This window comes from Pseudorca crassidens, chromosome 16, assembly GCF_039906515.1.
Source record: "Pseudorca crassidens isolate mPseCra1 chromosome 16, mPseCra1.hap1, whole genome shotgun sequence".
Lineage (NCBI taxonomy): Eukaryota > Metazoa > Chordata > Mammalia > Artiodactyla > Delphinidae > Pseudorca > Pseudorca crassidens.
Window position 1 is genome coordinate 61,349,037 of NC_090311.1, and position 18,768 is coordinate 61,367,804.

Below are 18,768 nucleotides of genomic sequence, written 5' to 3' on the forward strand. Positions count from 1 at the left end.
GCTTTGCAATGCCCCCACTCCCAGCCTTTCAGCTCCCAAGGGTGGGGCAGGAGTTCCTGCCCTGGAGGGTGGGGCAGAGGAGTGGTCGGAAGTGCCTGCAGGCAGGCCGGGGACTTCCAGGCGGAGGTGATCAAGCCCCAGCCCTAACTCTAGCTCTGCCCAGGCTGCACTGGTCCCCAATGACCAGCCAGCCGGTGTGCTTACTGGGAAGTACAAAAATAACTGCACGCCAGAGTCCATGGCAGCAAGGTGAAGACAGATGGAGAGCAGGGAGAGCGATGAGCTAATTAGAGGAGGTGAGTGATGAGCTGATGCCAGGTGTTTACTTAGTGAGCAGGAGTCTGGGGGCTGAGGACAGGCCTGTGCATCAGTCTCACTCTGGCACATGGCTGGGGCTCCAGCCTCCCCCGCCTCTGTCTCTGCCCTGGGCTAGGGGGACGACTTCCTGAGGCCCCTGTGGCTCGGGGAACTGGCCGGGGAACTAAGCCCCTTTCCACGGAGGCCAAGCATCCCGGGGCTCATCTCCCATCAGCTCCTATCTCCTCCTTCCTCACCCTGTTCCTCATCTCCTGGGCCCAGGCCTCCAGGGTAGAGGAAAGAACACTGTGCTGAGCGTCCAGAGTTCTTGATTTCAGCCCTCTGTCAGGCTTCAGCCAACACAGCATTTGACAGCTTGCCAAGGTCATGCAAACAAAACTACATCAGGCCCCAGACCCAGCTCACGTTAGGCAGATCAGAGACAACAATCTCCATTTCAGAGACCGGGAAAGTTTAGGCCCAGACAGCACGTGAAGGGGCTGGGATACAAACCTGGGTCTTCTGACTCCTAGGTCAGTGATTTTTCCTCATCTGAGCACTGCTGCCACATTGCCTGCCCCCTCGGGGCCTCAGTTTCCCCATTTGCACAAAAAAGGGTTTCCTGAAGGAACATCAGCTCCCCTCGCCGTGCCTGTCACCAACTCCTCAACGATGTGGCCCAGAAGAGCCATGGCTGTCAAGAAGGGCAGGGCCACAGCTCATCCCATAGGTCCATCCGTAACTTTTTCCCAGACTTCCTGGTACCCAGTCATCCAATCTTGCACCTTCTGTGACCTTGATCAACCAGCTAAGCTATTTGCCACTGCCCAAGAGTCCATGTATATGTGTATGACAGGCTGTCTCCCTCCTACAGAGTGGATGGCCACGTGCACCGCATGCAGATCTGCCCATGGGAGAATTTGCCCTCAACACTGTCCTTCAGGCCCGCTGAGTGGGGCTGTAGTGCAGGGCTAGCACTGACTTACTGCACTGATCCGAGTTTTTCCTAGCTCTATCAGTTGCTCTTAGAGATTGCTATATGAAAACGTAAGTCTGAGTTGAGAGAAATGCATTTTTGGTGCCATGGAAGTTTGGGCCACCTTGTCATGTAATTTCTTGGGCATCTTAGGACGTGTGATGCTCCTGCAAGCCAGAGGATTCACCACCACTTGGCAGCCATGAGCTCCTGTGGCTGACTGACGAGTGACCCAGTTCCAGGTGCCTTCCTCGGGCTTGGCTGGCTTTCTAAGGCCAGTCTGCCACTTAGTCTGGGTTCTCCTGGAAACAAAACCTGGGGCAAGTCTTGCTTGGAGGTGATTTGGGGGAAGGTGGTCCCAGGGAGCAGGTGGAAGGAACAGAATGAGCAAACCAGGGAAGGAGGGAGATACTAAATGCTGTGTTATCAGATTGGCAACTGCTACAGATGATTGGGGCTCCATCTGAGAAGCCTTATGAGATGGTTCACAACTGTCTCAGAGTGCAATAAACGCAGGGAATATTTATCCATCAGCTCCCAACTCCCAGCAGTCACAGGTTGCCCTACATGTGTTAACTGCCCCTTAAACACACACATGCACACACGCACACACACACGCGGTTGCATATGCAGGAGTGCCACATGGGTTTTTGCGGGTATCCCATGCATGGCGAGTGGCCTTGCTCATACCTGGAGTAAGGGGGTCATTGCAGGTTGCACCTGGGGGAAGCTGGCCAAACTTGTGCAGAACAGGTCACCCCAGCAGTGGCTGGAGCAAGAGGTATGCTGAGTGAATCAAGGTGTGTACACAGGAGCCTGCTTCAAGGTGTGAAGGCAGAACTCAAACTAGACATTTTCAGTGCGAACAAAGGCTGGGGAGCTGCCAGTCGACCTCAGCCTGCAACCCCAGGCCCTCCTGGGGCTATCCACCCCCTGTGACGATGAACCTCCGTGCAAAGATGCTCCAGGAGTTACTCATGAGTAGGGGGAGGATAGCCAGAGGCTGACCGGAGGGTCTGCGCTCACCCTGGCGTAGGGGTGGGGGACCATAGTGAAGCCCATGGGGAGGGACCTGTGTCTGTCTTGGAAAATGGTCTTCTTGTACCTGTCTCGCCATAATGAATGGAGCCTGGTCAGGAGCTTCTAGTGAGGCCTGCACACATCAGCCATGAAGCCAGGAGACCCCTAGAAAGGCTTTCCCGTCTGCCGAAGCAGACCTGTCCTACTGGCATAATTAAGCTGCACTAAAGGAGTGAGCCCACGGCTCACTGTGAGGCAGGCTCTCGGGACTGCTGGGGCCCAGGGAGGATGCCTGGGCTACTCCCTGCTGTCCCCACACCAGCATCCCCTGATTCATTGCCCCTCCCCGGCCTGGGCCACACTGGGAGTTCCTGGTGGGGAGGGGAAGCAGTGAGGACCCCAGGGCGTCTTGGGCATGGCCCAGAAAGCCCCCAGCAACTCCTGCCTCAGCTCTGATAAACCACTGGATGGGAAATTCTTTTTCATTCTAGCCTAAATGTGCCCATGGCATCTCTGGCACAGAACCCAGAGAGTCCGATTTTTGTTCTGTTGTTTTTAGGATAGAATGAGTCTCAGGCCCACAACCTTCGCTCCTGACCCTCCTGGGAAATGAGGGCATTGGGGGCAGATCATGGCTCCCGGAGGACCCGATAAAATCCAGCCCTCTCAGACGTGCAGAAGCAGCCACGTGCTCAGCCATTCAGGCTTCTAGGAGCAAAGGGCCTTGGGGGCGACAGACTGGTGTACAAATCTGGGTTCTGAGTGGCCCTGATCCAGTGCTGCACTTCCCTGAGTTTCCATCTTCTCAGCTGTGATGGGGATGAACACAGGTGTCTCACAGGGTTGTCACCAGAAGGAGAGCTCAGGTATGAACAGTGCCAGGCACTCAGTGAATGATGGTCATTACTATGATAACGGATGGAGATAGCAGGACGGGGCTATCCTGCTGGCCAGAGAACGATGTCCAAGGCCCACAGCTGAGAATAGAGGTCAGAAAGGGCCCACATTCTGACACCAGAGAAACTGCAGCGGGGAACCAGCTCCCGAAGGGCCCTCCATGACATGCCGGGGCAGCAGACACACCACCACTACCACCACCGACGGCAGAGGAGATGGCGATCTAGAAAGAAAGGGGGTGTTTTCCCTCCCAGATACCAAAAATGCAGAGGACTAGACTAATATTGAATTAAATGGGAGCTGCAGGTTTTAAATGAACAGAACTGGCTTTCAAACAGCAGGAGTGAGGCTATTTAACAGTCAAGTCAGAAGGATGTGGTTAATGGAGCTCGCTACTCCGGGCTGGCGTGTAACGGAGCACAGTTATTGGGGAAAAAATTAAACCATTCCATGTTCCTATCCTTATGAGCTGAGACTCTTCACCAAACATCATTATCATCATTTATTTATTAATGAATCAGTATATTCATCAAGCCCCTGCTAGGAACCATCCCTTTATCTGGTGCGCTGAGGATGTATAGTCAGGGAACTTGGCCCAGGCATCTCCCAACTCCCCGTCTACCTGGGGAGGGGACCTAGCCCTGTGCCCTCAGATAGAGGCCAGGCAGGCTGGGTGCATGAGTGTCCTTAAAGAGTGACGGGCCAAGGACCCCCACCAGAGTGGCTTCCTCTGGTGCTAAAGGCCAGAGGCCCAACAGAAGAATGATGCGGGCAGTAAAGGGCCAGATCTGCAACCACTTCCAGCTTGGCGATGGGAGGTGTGGCTGAGCTGGGCGGGTCCCCATATCTCCATGGTCCCTGGTTCAAGCACCTTAGGTGGAGCTGGTCATGGCAGTGAATTCAGCCCCCGGCTTAGTCCTGCCTCTCTCTCTCTCTCTCTCTGTCTCTCAGCCTCCAGAAGTAGGATGGTGGGTGGGCATCTCTCCAAATTCATGGAAGCCAGGGTCTGTCTCTGTCCTACCTCCCGTTCCTGCCTCATAACCCCTCCAGAACAGGGCCATTGCCTCACCTCCAGCCACTGCCAGCTGACCATCCATCACTCCCTGCCACAGTCAGTGGGTGTCAGGTGGTTTAATTCATAACAATGCACTTACCTTCCTGTAGGAAAATGGTGCCTGGGAGCTACTCTTGGCCTAAATTGACCTCAACTCTAGTTCTATCTGTACTACTGACTGGCTCTGTGACCTTGGCAAGTCACTTTGTCACTGGGCCTCAGTTTCCCCATCTGGCCCATGAGATTGAACTAAGTAACCTCTAAATTCCTTTCCAGAGTTGAGCTGTCCCCACCCAGGAACCCTCAAAAACAAACAGCAGGAACAATTCTCTCCCTTCTCTACAATGTCAGCTCCACCAGGGGACAGGGACCTGTGTCTGTCTTGGACAAGACATTCCAGGGTCCTAAGGGCCTAGAACAATGCCTGGCACATAACTGTCACTTAAGAAATATTTGTCCAGTGAATAGACAACTAAACGACTACTGTTTACTAAGTGCATGTTACGAGCCAGAGGCTGGGCTAAATGCTTACATGTACAATCTGAAGACAGGCTATTGGAGGGGGTGAGAACTGGGGGGGGGGTCCGCTGGGAGCCTCGACCTTACTTCCTCCTGCTTCTCACCACCCCTAGCCTAATGAACCCAGACAGAGACTGTGAATGGCCCACAGTAACTCCCTTTAGAGTTTGGAGAGTCCTGCAGCTGAAGTGTCCGTCCTAAGTCAGCATTAAATCTTCTTTGTTTCCCTTCAATTTCATTTTTCTTGTTTAATGCTCAGCGAAAGGAAAAAGTTCCACTTTATATCAGATATTATATAACCAGAAATCCTATTATATTCTCCCAAGAACATTGTAACAAAGTCATAAGGCAGAAGACAAACTGGGAAAAATATTTGCAACAAATATGAGAAACAAAGAGTTAATAGTCTTACTAGAAAGAGCTCTTCAAATCACTGGGAAAAAAACAAGAATTCAGGGCTTCCCTGGTGGCGCAGTGGTTGAGAGTCCGCCTGCCGATGCAGGGGACACGGGTTCGTGCCCCGGTCCGGGAGGATCCCACATGCCGCGGAGCGGCTGGGCCCGTGGGCCATGGCCGCTGAGGCTGTGCGTCCGGAGCCTGTGCTCCGCAACGGGAGAGGCCACAACAGTGAGAGGCCCGCGTACCACAAAAAAAAAAATAAAAACAAGAATTCAAAGACTGATGGCCAATAGACTAGAAGGAAATTTAAAGAAATCATCAGCTCCACTAATAATCCAAGAAACACAAATTCAAAAAATAATAAGATGCAATTTATCACCTAGCAAACTGGCAAAGAGTCTCTAAACCCAGTGTTGGTTGGATGTCAGGAAAATATCATCGTGATGGAACATTGTGGGTATGAGTGAAAACTGCCACATACTTCCAGAGAGTAACTGAACAGGAAGATCTGAAGATCTTTAAAATGTGCACACTTTTTAACCCAGTGATCCTATTCCTAAGTATTTATCCAAAGAAATGCCTTAAGGATGCTTATGTAAATGCTGCTGAAGAGTTATTAATAAATGCCTGGTTTTTCGACAATGAAGGATTAGTCAAATGCATCATGGGACCTCCCTACGCGGGAATACGATGACCCATGAGGAATGACGCATAGATGTTCACATCTTTAGGCCATCTTTCAAAAGACTCAAGAAATTGGTAACAATGGGGGGCCCCTTTGAAGGAGAATAAGGACTGGAGGGACAGGGATGGGAAGGAAATTTATTTTTCATTCAATCCTCTTTTGTGTTGTTTGAATTATTTATGTGCATATATTAACCATTAAAAATAAAATCAATTAAGGTTTAAAAGACAAAATGATGTATAAATATATTTTTGTCAGGAAAATAATTAAAATAGACTTTGGACAGCTATCCACAATAATAACCATGGCAATTGCTGGGAAGGGAACTCCCACACTTTCCCATGCTTTGGCCCTTCCTCCCACTGCCTTTCCTCTGTTACATCCCATAATGGAAGAGGAGTTTCTACCAGGAATGGTCCAAGCCCAGGATTTGAGGGGCCACCCTCACTAGAGGGCAAGTTCATGGCACTGAAAAGCGCTAGTGTGTGAATCCACTGTTCTGCTTCCTCCATTCCTGTCCCAGCTTCGGAAGATAGGCTGGTCCTGCCCTGAAGAGACAGCTATCTCAGATTTCAGAGGGAAGGAGCAGAAAGCCCCTCTAAGTCTTCCAGGCCTGGTTCTTCATCCCAACCCTTATCAGAGTCCCAGATCTATTAATAAATTTATGAGTAGAGTAGCAGTTGGAGTCCCATCCAGCTGTTGTTTCTCAGACATGACTTTCTTGGTCAGGAACTCAGCGTGGAGCGTGGGTTAGGGGATCACAACCTGGGAATTTCTGCATGCCTGGCTCTATCTGGTATCATAATACACCAGAAACTTCACTTGGAACTCAGAATAATTCTCTCTGGGTAGTGGGACTATAGGATATTTTAATTTTCATGTTTCAGCTAATCTGCATTTCCTAATCTTTCCATTATTTAGTAATTTAAAAATACTTTCCCCACCCCCCGAAAAGGAATAGCAACCCCCTCTTGGACAGCCTTACTGAAGACAGGGCCTTGGCAATGTTTTTTACGAGATAGACACCTGCCCCCAAAACTTCCTTTTTAATCAGGTCATCGAATTCTCCTAAGAAGTCTTTTGTGGACATCAAATTGCCTCCATGCTTTCAGGGGATTAAGAAATGCCAGTTCTGATCCCAGGGGATTGGTTTTTGGAAGAACCATGATTCTGAAGTGCAGAGGGACTGTGAGAGAGGGCATTCGAGTCAACACATATTAATGCCTGATATTTGTACAGCATTCTGGGCTTTACAGAGAGCGTCCACATCCATTATCCCCTTTGATCCTCCCAGAAACCCTGGGAGAGGCAGGGAAAGGAATTATTAGTAGTCCCATTTGACTCATGGGGAAACTGAGGCACAGAGAGGTTAATTGCCCATGGCAGTAGAGCCAGACCATAAATGCAAGTCATCTGGCTCTGCATCCCACACCCTTACACTAGATTTTTCCCCAAGTTTGAACCACAGTTTCCCCATCTAACAAATGGGGGAAAAAATAACCTAGTGCCCTAGGTAGCTAGGATTAATTGAGTTAATACATGGCGTGTCTGAAGTCCGTGTCTGGCATACAGCAAGTGTTGACTAAATTAACTGTTATGAAAAGTGGCACAGAACAGGTCTGTGTCACACCAAGTCCTAGGCTCACTCTACCAGTCTGACTCCTGCACATTTGCTGAGAGCCACCTCTGCAAAGGGCTCTTGGAAGGGAGAGCACTAAATGAGATAGAGGGGCTGCCTGCATAGGGGTTTGCCCTCTAGAAGGACAGAGAGACAGGGGCACATTCCAGCCCAATAACAAGGCATAACCATGGCTTTGAGATCTCAGGGAAGGGGGCTTTATTCTTCCTCCAGTGGAAGCATTCTGGGACGACTTCCTAGGGGAGATGCTGGGGCTCCTGGCTGATGTGGCCCTGCAGGACGAGGACTGGGTTCCAAACTGGGATGTGCAGAGTGGCCTGACAGAGACTGTTTATTCCTGGCCATTGTAAGGATGCCCCATCCTCCCCATCCAGCACAAAGCAGGAGGCAAACATGTTGGGAGAGGCTGCTCCCTGGGGCAGCTTCTCCCATTGCAAACCAGGCGGCAGGCTGGTGTAGACAGAGAGTCTATGTGGCCAGATAGAGAGGACAGGAAAGGCACAAGCAGCCTCTTCCTGCCCCTTCCCGCCCCAACCTCTGCCTGCACAGCAAGCTTTCCAAAGTCAGGGCTCCCGTTTGAAACCACTCAGTGCAGAGAAAGGACAACGAGCTGGTGGAGTCTGCCTTCCCCTTCCTATGTCCTCGCACCCCGTTGCTGCCGCCTCACCACAGGCACTCCATGCCACCACCCTTCAGGACTGGCTCTCAGGAAAGGCTCCAAAGAGCAGAGTGCCCATACCCCTTGTAAGTGACTGCTGAGGAGTCTTTAGATCTGGGGAGACACACAAGCCACCCTTAATCACCCCAAGGTCGCTGCTCCTCTGTGAAGCCCAGAGTAGCACCCCATCCGGCTTGCTGTGTGTGACCTTGAGGAAGTCAGCCAACCTCACCCACAGGGTATATGGGAAGGACCCATTTCACTCCTGTTGTCCTGGCTTGACGAGTACCCCCTGCCTGTTACAAAACTCTCCTGGTTTGGATGATAAAGTATAGGGTCTTCCTGTGCTACCCGGGAAGCGGGACTAGTCAGGCTATAGTGCTTCTTGGGGATCCAACAAGATAATTCATGTGAAGGTACTTTGTGCTTTGTCAGCTGTGATACGTTCTGTCATGTAAGGGATGAAAGATCAGTATTTTTTAAAAATCACTGTTTTAATACCTTGAAAAGGGGTGCTTTTAATAGGATGAGTACTAAGTTTCCTTTGGCTTTTTAATTCTGCTGGCACATTTTCCTTCACAAGAATATTCTATGCTCTGTGTTCAGTCCTACTGGCAACTCCTTCATACTTCAGGCAAAGCTAGACAAAATGCCCTAGAAGCAAAGGGTCCACCACGTGCCCTAGGACCTAAGAGGCTGTCATCTAGCCACAGCTGCATATTTTTCAATGGCCTTGCAGACAGATTCCCAAACCTACTAGCATGTGGCATGTGAAAGTCCCAGTTCCCCTCACCAGGGCTTCCTGCTGGAGCCAGCTCCCCCAACTGTTAAATTTTCAGAAATTTTGAGAGCCAACTGACCTTAGGCTGATAGCGGGAAATGGGCCATGGTGAGACATTTACACCATGTAAATCAGTAAATACTGCAAAGCAGGGCTTTTTTTCTTCTTTTTTCTTTCCTTTTCTCTCTTTTATTTTTTTCCTAGAGAGCCAGTTGTTAAATATTTAGCAGCACACCACTGCCGAAGGCTTACAAAATTTAGCAATCAGTGAGGAGAGGCTAAGAAGAAGGTCCCCTTTTAATCCCAAGGCTAACATGTGTGCTGCCTCATTTCGTTTCCTCTCCTGATTTCTTTCCAGCCCTGGACCAGTGAGGCCCAGGAGATCCCCTTTTGCTGTAGGATCAGGGGGAAGGAAACTGCAGTTTGATGTAAACATGATGCCTACCTGCAGTTTGGGAACTTTCCAGGGCTCGGAGTCCTGAACTAATGGGCCAGGCGTCTGGAGTGCCCCGTGTCTGGCTCACTGACCTTTCCTCAGCTCTCCTGCCTGCCCATGTGTCCGCACTATCCAAGATTTGCAGTGCATGTCTGCAGATGCAACCCCTCAAACGAATGAGCCTGGGTGTGGGCGCCGGGGCATTTCCTCCCCGTTTGCAAAGCTTGGGCAGCCACAGCTGCAGCCCACACCCCACTACCGCCCCACGCATGGCCCCGGCCCTGGAGAGAAGGCGCACTGGGCGGAAGGTGAGGAGACCCTGGTTCTGTTCCCATCTCTGCCAAGGCCTCACCTTCTTGGGGACTGCGTCTGCCCTTCTGTAAAACAAGAGGAATGAGGAGACACTTTTACTCTCTCGGCAGTTCCTCTTGGAGACAGCACTGTATTTAGCTGGAAAAAATATGTTGGTCTGCCCCTTGGGGTGAGGAATGAGACCCCGAGGAACAGGTTAATGGTACAAACTGTGGCCACAGAACTGCCTTCCCATGGAGCCTGGGTCCTGTCCGTGAGTCCCCCATCTGTGAGTCTCCCGTGCTGTGGTGTGTTGTGCCTGTTGGTGGAGCTGAATTGGGCGGGGCAGGGCTTGGGTGAGGCTAAAAGCTCTCCATAATTAGGGGTGGAAATGCCAGGTCTTGGGGGAAATGCAGGGGGCGAGGCAGGCTTTTGGGGAGGAAGCTCAGGGGCTGACTCTGCATGGGGAAAAGAGGAGATAAAGACAAACCGTGGGACCCAGTAGTGCCAAGACAGAGGAGGGCCTCTGGGGAGAGAAGACTTAGGTAATGCGACTTTTCTTTTAAATTTCTATTGAAATGTAACACATGAAGAGAAAACCCACAAATCACACGGTTATAGCTCGATGGATCTTCACATGGTGAAGACACTGTAGAGCTAATTCCAGATGAAGATACAGAGCATGGCAAGCACCCAGAAGCCCCTCCGGGCCCTCCCAACTAACTCCTGCCCTCTGAGACATCACTGTCCTGGTGTCTAGCACCAGATTGGTTCTGCCTGTTTTCACCATTGCATAAGCGAACGTACAATGTGCTCTTATCTCTGGCTTCTTTCACCCCACATTCTGTCTGAGAGATTCAGCCTTGTTGTTGCGCGTAGCTGCAGTTTTATCATCGTCATTGCTATAGAGCATCGGTCCCCAACCTTTTTGGCACCAGGAACTGGTTTCATGGAAGACAGTTTTTCGCGGTAACGCGAGCGCGATGGGGGGGATGTGGAGCTGCAGGTGAAGTTTCGCTTGCTTTCCCGCCGCTCACCTCCTGCTGTGTGGCCTGGTTCCTAACAGGACTGGTAGCGGTCCCCGGCCCAGGGGTTGGAGACCCCTGCTGTAGAGTATTCCATGGGATGGACAGTCCACAGTTCACTTAACTATTCTACATGGAAGGACATTTGGGTAGTTTCCATTTTTGACAGCTTAGTGCTACTCTGAACAGTCTTTGTTTGAACACATGTACACATTTCTGTGGGGTATACACCCAGGGGTGGAATTGCTGGACCCGTGCGTGCCCGTGTTGAGCTTCAGTAGATACCGCAGAACAGTTTTCTAATGTAGTTGTTCAAGTTCACAGCCCACCAGCTGGGAGGGAGAGAGCCAGCTGCTCCACATTCCAGCCCACACTGGTATTGCCTATCTCTTTGGTTAGAGTCATGCTGGTAGGTCCCAGGGAGTGACTTCTGTCACCTCTGTAACATCTCCAGGGAAGTCCATGTTGCTCACTAGTGCAACACTTGGACAAGGGGTTTTTTGGGGGGAAGTCAAAGGGATGCCGTGCTCAGCCTAAATGGGCCATCGAGGGAAGACAGAGGGTGTTCTCGTGGAGGCAGAAGAGGGAACTGACCTCTGCAGTCCAGAAGGGAGCTGGTTCCATGACCCCCTACCACTCTCAAAGGGCCCAGAACTTCCTGCCCAGCTCACAGTTCGGCTCTCAGAAAACTGTCCCCTGTCTGCCTTAACTCCCACCCAGTCTGAGTTATCGCCTCTCTGTATCTCTTGCCCCCTCCTCGTTACCCCCAATCCCCTCCAGGACTCCCAGCCCACTTCCCACCCACTAGACTGCACCAACCCTCTCCCCACTATCAATCTCCCACATAATTTATGGGAGCCATCAAAGTTAATTAATGCTGTAGTTACAGAGCCATCCCAATGTAATTGTTGTGTAATTGGATTATAACTTAGGTAATTTCCCACAAAGCACCTATTGGTTATGCAAGAAAGCCAGGGATTTTTACCCAATGATGGATGGGGGTGTCAGAGCCAGATGGGGAAACTGGGAGACTATGGGAGGCTGGGGGATGCCACCATGAGGAGGGCACAGCCTGTGGGCCTAGGTGCCCTGTCCGAGCCTGGGAGTGAGAAAGGCAGGTCTCCGAGGACGGTTCCTGCCCTCTGAGCCTCAGGCCTTCCATGTGCATAACTGGCTTGGGCCAAGCCACAGCCTCCTCCCCACTCCTGGATGCTTCTGCCTCCACCTAACAGATAATTTCCAGCTAGTCCCACTCAGCACCACTCTGAGCTCTCGGTTCATTCAGTCTGAACTGCCCAAGTCGCCTGCCCCACCCCAGCCCCAGGAGCAGGGGGGTATATTTTCGTACCGCAGAACTCTCTCCCCAGCCACCGGGCCACAATGGATTGGACAGCCAGTTAGCAACAGGTGGCCCCAGGTGGGCCCTCTACCCATGTGGTAACTCCCAGGCCTGCTGCGCCCACAGTTTCTCTCTGCAGGTGTATAACCTCTCCTCCTTCTGCCCCTCAGGCCACCATGGAAATACTTCCACGGTGAATAGCCAGGTATTACATCACCCTTGTCGCCTTTCCTCAGCCCACACCGTTCCCACTAAACTCCCCTCAAATAACCCCTAGGCATGTGCCATCTGTTTCCTGCAAGAACCCCAACTTACGGGGGCTCCCCACCACTGCTCTGAGGACATCATCCCTCCCCACTCCTGCAGCCCAGCCTCACCCACTGAGGATCTGAAGTGGAGAGAGTGTCTCCCTGGTGGCTTGGATCTTAGCTCCCCTCCTGACCGTCCCTACCTAGAGTGGGAAGAGGAAAGATTTACCCCCTCCAGTGTCTGACAGTGAGTGTCTGGAATTGTCCTTCCTCCAAGACTTGACACAAAAGGGGCTACTGGGAAGGGGGTTGGATGTGAGCACTAACCATGCTTCCTCTTATTCTCTGCAAATGTAAAATAGCGCGTATAAAACGCTCAGCCCAGTTCCTGGTGCACGATAAGCAATAGCTAGTGTTATTGGGCCTATTCAAGTGGAATCCTGGCCTCTGTCATGGCCACAGATATCCTCATGCAGACCTCATTCCTTGGGGCAGCCCAAGTGAGCCTCTGTCCCTGTTCCCCGGGATCCTGGCTCTGCTAGGGGCAGGCTCACTTTGCAGGGCTCTTCTCACTACATGCTGTTAGCCCTGCGCATGTGCAAGGAAGATACGGGACCTGCCTGCATGGAGCGTCTGTCCTTGAACTCAGTGTGGCCACTTCTCCAGAGACTCTTTCTTTCCACAGGCATTTACTGAGCAACCTCTATGTGCCAGGCTGTGTACCGGGTACTCAGATAGAGCAGAGAACAAGACCGACAGAATTCCAGCCCTCAAAGCAACAGATGCTACACGTGTGGTGGTCACAGGATGGTGACTGATATGTGGTAACATCTACACTGTGACCTGGAGGGTGAATAGGAGCTTGGGGAACCATCCAAGTCTGCCCACCCTGAAAGGTATATATTTCTCCAGTAACTACTTCCTACTGTACACACAGATGAGTTCACACAGATGAGTTCAAAAAGTGTCCTCTCCTCCAGGCACTCCTGTTGCTAGCTGCTCATAACTGAGCCAGCTGAAGCCTGCTGAGAGTTGGGGCTGGACATGCTTAAAGAATGGAGCATTCCCTGTGGGCTTCCCGGAGGATGCTGAGATTTGAAAGGTAATGGGTAGTGACCAGGCCAAAAGGATTCCATTTGGCACTCCCTGATCCACCAGGGGGATTCCCTGTGGGTTCTATGAGCACAATCTGGAAGGAGCCCCTGGGGTGCTGGCTGGGCGAGTGACCACCAGAGGCTGGATTCAGTCTAGCCTAGCACTTCCTGTCCCACGGGCTAGAGTCCAGTAAGGGCCACGTGGACCTGCCACGCCAGAGTTCAGTTGGTGTTCTCTGCGCGTGCAGCACACACACCATCAGACCTGGTCCTCCTCGTGTGGGCACCTGCCATAAATGTGTTAGCTCCCACCAGGTGTGTTCAACCAGTGAATTTCTAGGCTCTGCTTCCAATCCAGTCTTTACTAGGCTTTCTGGTACATTTGAGTTATTTTCTCTTTCCAAAAACAACATGCCTTGGTATTGTTCTGTTGAAGTGCAGAGCCTCCATGGGTAGTGTTTACGCGGTTATATTTAGATATATTTAGATGCGGCATGTCTCTGTCCCCATCTTTCTCATGTCAGCTTCCCGCCAAGCACAGCCTGAGGCAGGGAGTCAGGAGCACAAGATTACAGAGGGGATGCTTCTTCAGGAAAACCCGCGTGAGGGGCTGGAGCAGGATAGGAGGGGGAGGGAAGGGTCTCAGGGAAGGACTGGTCTGGCCTGACTGGGAGGCTCTGGAGAGTAAATCATCTCTCAGCAAAGTTATCCTGCCTGAGGCAGAGGCCAGGCTCCTGTCCTCCCGTGGGAAGGCACTGGAAAGAGGCACTGGAAGGAGGAGGGGCTGTTGCCTTCCCAGCTCTGTCATCAGCAGTCCTGGCTGGCCCTTGGAAGTCTCTGGAGTTGTAGGCGCTGGTCACTGAACAGCAGCTGGGAAAGAGGTGGGCCTTTGGACAAAGGGGCCCTGGGTGGGCCCAACAGCACTTTCTATAGCATCTTGTCACCACACCGGGCCCCTTTAATCATTTTCTTCCCATGTGCCTGAAAGATTTTAACTGTCCATCCCTCTACAAAAAACAACAAAAACAAAAACAATTCCAGCCTCTAGTCTGGAGCCAGGACAGAGTGGAAACATGTAAACTCCGTGTAGAAAGAGAACGAATGCAAAAAGAAAATGTGAATGCACCAGCTGTGCCCTCTGAGCGCCCACAAGAAACCCCTGGTTTCTGGCTGAGTTGCCTGGAAGTCCCTCCTCTGCTGAGGGTCTGGGAGGGGAGTGCCAGTGGGAAGAGCTGGGCCTGGGATCTGGTGTTCAGTCAGCAACTGCATGATTCAGGGCAGGTCACATCCTGTATCTGGGGCTCACAAAACTCAGAGGGGAGGTGTGGCTGACCCGTCCTGCACTGTAGGAGTCAGGACGAGGCAGGCCCAGACTGGGTCTGGCCCAAGGCCCCCAGAGGTGGCAGGCAGGTACCCCTGTAGCCTAGCAACACCCACACTGCTCACAGCCCAAGGAGTCGGAGAAGGGGGCTAAAGCACTCGGGGGTGCTGAGGACCATGGTCTCCCGGCTGGGCCCTAGCCTCCAAGCCACTCCTGATACACCCTCTGTACCAGACAGTGACCACTCCCTGGTCCTGCAAGGGCTGGGGAATGGGGGTGCTGGGAACACCCCCAGATAACCCCCAGCACTCAACGCACCCACAGCTGCAACCTCACTCCCCGTGGGGGATGCTGAGCCCAGCCCCAGGGCATACAGAGATGTCCAGAAGGTGTGGAGGGGCGAGCCTGGGGTTTCAGTAGGTGGGTCCACCCACATTTCTGTGCACATCAGTGTGTAAGGCACTGTGCTGGCTGCAGAGTGACAGGGAGGAATGGTACCTCGTGTGGCCTTCATGGAGTCCTCAGTTTAATTAGGGAATAATATACCCATTATTCTCAATATCTATACAGCTCCATATGGTTTACCAAGGCCCTTCACACATACACACATTATCTTTGAAATCCTTTCCACATCATTCAAATGGAGGACTCTTATCCCCATTTTATAGATGAGGAAAACTGAGGCCCATAGCTTCAAGGTCACCCAGTGAATAAGTAGCACAGACTAGACTCAGAATCAGACCTCCAGACATTAAATGCTCATGCTTTCCGCTGAGCCACACTGAAATAGGAATTAATGAGGCTGGTGTCTTGGAGGCAGTGAAACAGTATCATAAATAACCTCAGGGGCCCTAAGCTTTCTTTTTTAATAATGGTTTTAGCAAAGTCAGAGGCATATGGAGCATGCTGTTTTGCAACTTGCTTTTTTTATTCCTTAACAGTATCTTGTGAACATTTCCCCATGTCGTTAAATATTCTTTTACTGGGCCATCATTTTTAATGGCTGTATGGTATTCCATCCCATGAATGTGCCATAATTTATTTAACCAATCTTTCTGTTGGACCTTTAAGCTATTTCTAGTTTTTTGCCGTCATAAACAAGGCTGTGATGAGCATCCTTGTACATAAATCTTTGCACCCATTTCAAATTGCATCCTTAGGCCAGAAAGGATACATTCTTTTAAAAAAGGTTTTGATGTCTATTACCACATTTCCTGAGGTTGTTCATTTTCCCTCATCCTCAAAGATGGTTTTTTTAAAAAAAGAAACTAACAAAATGAAATTCTAAAAACCACAAAATTTGCATCGTTGACCCAAATCAGCAGGTAATCAGTTGTATGACTTTGGCAGGTCACCTCCCCTCCCTGGTCCTCTGCAAATCCATGTATGAAATGAGGGGTTAGACAAGCTGGTCCCTACATTTCCTTCTGATTCCCTCCTTCACATAGGACACAGAAAAAGCCCCAGACTGCTCAGCTCACAGGAGAGAGCAGGCCCTGAGGGCTTCCTAGAGGAGGCAGGGCCTGAACCAGCCCTGAGAGATGCATAGATATTAGGAAGAGGGCATGGAAGGAAGAGTGAATCCAGGTGGGGTCCCGGAATCCTCTGCTCTGCTGAGCTTGGAGATGGACTCGTGGAATCTTGTGTCCATTTCAGGGGCCAGCCAGAATGTCTGCTGCACAGTCTTCCCGGGCAGCAGGTCCCAGTTATCCAGCACAAAGGACAGGAGAGATTTTAGGGACATCCGGACCTCACGGACTGATGCATGAATAACACAGGACCTCCACCAGCTTCCTCTGTTGCCCTTCAAGGGAGTAAAACTCCTGTCTTTGGAAGCAGGTAAGCAGAGATTAGTACCTGTGAGCAGGGATCCTGCCCTCAGGGAGGGGGTGGAACCAGGTGGCACCAAGCACTGCAACTTTCTGGCTCTAATAAGTGAGACTTTGGCCAACCGATATCACCTCATTATGCCCCAATTTCCAAGCTGAAGAGCTGGAGTAACACACACCACATTCATTCACTGAAGCATTCACCAGCTGGCCAGATGAGTCCCTGCTTGGTGCTGGGCACTGCGCTAGATGCCAGGCATTCAACAGTGAGTGGACACTCTAGCGGGAGACAGGGACTAGAGAAATGATCACTAAATGAATAAACAGATACGTACAAATTCGGACAGGGATTCTAAAGAAGTACAAGAGCTATAAGAATATGAAATGGGGAGTATGAAATGATTCAGCCTCTGGAGGGAATTGGAAAAAGTTTTCCAGAAGAAGTGACATCTATGATGAGATATAAAGAATAAGGGGTGAGTGGTTGAAATCTGGGGAGAAGGGAAAGGCATTCCAGGCAGAGGGAACAGCATGTAAAAGGCCCTGTGGCAGGAGGGAACGTGGAACCATTGAGGTCTTCCCAAGCCAGTGGCTGGCACACAGAGCACAAAGGGAGAGAGGAACCGGTTTGTGGAGAGGCTGCCAGGGGCATACAGGCAGATAGCCACGGAAGGGCTGTGAGCAGGGACAGGTACCCTAGCCAGCCAAGCTCACGGTGGAGAAAGAACAGGAGGAGGGGAGACCAGGGGAGTAGAAGCTGGGAACATATTCCGTGATTCTCACTTGCTCGGGTGTGCAGCCAGGGGGTTGAGTCTGCGCAGGTGACACTATAGGGGCACAGCTCCTCCTCCTTCCTGGAGCCCCAAGGAGCTGGAAGCAGCTGCTTCACCACGTGGGCTGGGGACCAGGGGTCTGAAGGGAAAAGGGTCAGCCTTCGCTTTACTCATCACTCAGCTTGTGGCAGGGAGTCGGGGACAGACCAGGGTCCCAACATGGACCAGCTGTCATACTGCTGTCACCTGGGGACCTTTCATGTAGGATAAGACTACCACTGGCCTTGGCCAGGCAGTACACACACACAGACACACACACACACACACACACACACACACACACACACACACACACACACACACACACATATGCTTGCTTGCTTGCTTCCCTTGCTTGCACATGCAAAGGGAGCTTTTGCAAAATTGTCACTGAAGGCCATGGGTGACTTTTCAGCCCAGCTCAAGTGAAGAAACAGTCCTCCACCCCTATGTGCTGAGTTCTGACCTGAGGGAGAGACACATGGGTGCAGCTCAGGGGCCTGGACAGCATCCAGTTCCCGAGCTTGAACTTCCAACAACGTCCTTAACCCTCACCACGACACCAGCAGGATTAGGTGCCCCAGTGTGGCAGATGGGGAAACTGAGGCCTGGGGTGGCGGGGACACAACTTGCTCAAGGCCACACAGCCAGCAAGTAGAGAAGGTTGCTTCAACCCAGGTCTGTCAGCCACCCAGTCCAGGGCTCATCAGATTAAGCCCAGCTGCTGATGGGGACACACAGGAAAGGACTACAGGACTCGAATCAAACGAGAGAGGGTGAGAGCTGACAGCTGGTTTGGGGGTGAAAACCCTGGGCTGGGAATGGATAGAGCTGGGCTCCCTCCCTGACTTACTCACTGACCTTGTCTAATCAGTCACACAGCAGCTCTCTGCCTCAGTTTACTCATTGGTACATTAGGCTGTAAAACCTTGCACCCACAAGGAGGGGTGAGGATCATGGAGAGAGTATGTTTCGAATGAAAACAAAAACCTGGTACAAGCAGTGGACGGTGTTGTCATCGTCATTATTAATGTCATTAATAATAATGCCTGTAGTAAATCGTGAGGCTGCCAGATCACGTGCTAAGTAAAAGGGTGACTACTAATTTCCCCTTACACTTGTCTGGCGCTCTGGGCTCCTCCAGGCTTCTCCCATCCATCATCCTTTTAATTATCCCACAGCCCGCCTTCCACCCTCTGAGGGAGGCCCGGGGTAGGGGCTGCAGGAGGCCAGGCCTCAGGGATCAGTCAGTGCCACCCCCTGTAATAGAGGCAAAGCTGAGGCCAGGGAGGGAGGGACTCACCCAGGATCACCCAGAAAGGGGGAGGAGGAGCTGGGACTGGGGCCCAGCTTCCTGATTCTGAATGCAAGCTGCCCATCCCCACTCCCACCCCGCCCCACCCCCGTTCATCCAGAAGAATCGGTACCTTCAGCCTGGGCTCTGGTGG